At 53.0% G+C, this 1,531-nt stretch overlaps 1 long non-coding RNA gene across 1 annotated transcript in view; it reads left to right on the top strand.

Annotated features, from left to right (window-relative positions):
* The window catches only part of LOC127750229 (uncharacterized), a 62,688-nt gene that overhangs the window by 12,568 nt on the left and 48,589 nt on the right, over positions 1-1,531 (top strand). Inside the window, exon 2 of the long non-coding RNA XR_008011587.1 lies at positions 189-241. This is a non-coding gene — a long non-coding RNA (uncharacterized LOC127750229). The remainder of the gene's footprint in view (positions 1-188; positions 242-1,531) is intronic.

Genomic DNA, 1,531 nt, shown 5'->3' with positions numbered 1-1,531 from the left:
AAAATAATAATAATTATCGCCAGTGGCAAGTATTGGCGGCCCCAAACGTCTGCCAGTGCAACACCGTGCGACACTTTGGGTATTGGACAGCGACAGCTATAAATTATGTTCTCCTGAGGTCAATCCGACTCTAGTAAAGATTATTCCATCAATGCAACAAACTATGATATGTGTTCTTTTGTCTCCAGGATTGAATGTCGCGGAGTCTTCAGTAGCCACCCACCGAAGGATATGGGGCCAGGTATGGATACATTCAAATTTTATTATTTAGTTTGAAAACCAAAGGTTTTTCGCTGTCTCCCTCATGTCACCCTCCCAAAACTCATTTCAAAGAATAAAACGAAGCAGAGGAAGCCGCCCTTTGCTCGACACCATAACAGCGATGGCACTCTGATGGCCGGCCGCTCGGCAGCACGAGGACCTGCTTTGCTTTATGACCCGCGTCTGCCTGGCACAGTGGCCGGCCGGTAGGTGCTTCCCTCTCTCGACCGCCCCCTCTCACTCACATTCTCTCGTTCTCGTTATTTCTCTCTCTTTCTCTCCCTCTGCGTCTCCCTCTCCAGTCTCACTTTCACCCACTCCCGCTCTCGATGAGCCTCGTTCCGCAGCCTGTCCCCCGGAATCTGAAATAGGACACCTCTTGGCGCGCGCCCGTCCACCCTCCCTGTAGTGCTCTCACCCGTCACGCTCTCGCTCTACGCGATATGAAGACGCCAGTGTGCAATCCACGACGAAAACTCGCGGTACAACTCCCGTTATCGGACCAATTTCCTGCTCGTCTTTTCCCTTTCGCTCGTCGATGATACCCCTTCCCCCCGGCTTGCTCAGCCTTTCTCTCCCTCCCCCGCCGGGCCCAGCAGACTCGGAAACTGGAGAGAGCAGCCCACCTGAGGGGCGCGGAGCGGCGCAGCGCAGCAGCTGAGTCATCGAGGTTACCAATTCCCTATTTAAAAAAAATAAAAAATAAATGGAGGAGGTGGTGGTAGAGGTAAAAAGTTGCAAAACTTTACAGACCACATTTTTTTTATGGCTTCGAAGCCGAGCGGTGGTGAAATAACTCGAATTTGCGTAATAATACAGAACGCAAACGTTGTCGCCTATCTCTCTGGCATCGTCCGCAAATCGCTTATAAAGCAGAGTTGGTTTAGTGTACCCCGCCCGCCGCCCCATCTCACCCGCCCGAACAGTTCGACTGGTGGACTAATGGTCGCGGTCGGCTTGGGCGGGGCGGGGCGGCCCGGTCCCCGCCCGGCCGGATCTAGGGGGTCCATGCATAACTCAGGTGGAAGGACTTTACGGACGAACGGCCGGGGCACCGGCTTAAAGGCGTAATGGCCGTGATGATGCGTCGAGGCGGATGGTCAGGATGGTGGCGGCGCTTAACGATGATGACGGTAGTCATGAACACACTGGAAAAACAAAAGGTGGTATATATCCAACCTTTGAAAGGCATTACAGCTCTATTACAGTTTACATTTTTCACAGTCCCCAAGACTGTCTCTAGTAAAGGGAAAACTGCCCCCCCCCCCCC

This window comes from Frankliniella occidentalis, unplaced genomic scaffold (assembly GCF_000697945.3).
Source record: "Frankliniella occidentalis isolate FOCC.00 unplaced genomic scaffold, Focc_3.1 Scaffold156, whole genome shotgun sequence".
NCBI classification, from domain to species: Eukaryota; Metazoa; Arthropoda; class Insecta; order Thysanoptera; family Thripidae; genus Frankliniella; species Frankliniella occidentalis.
Note: the sequence above shows the minus strand (reverse complement) of the source record. Positions and strands in the feature narration are given on the sequence as shown.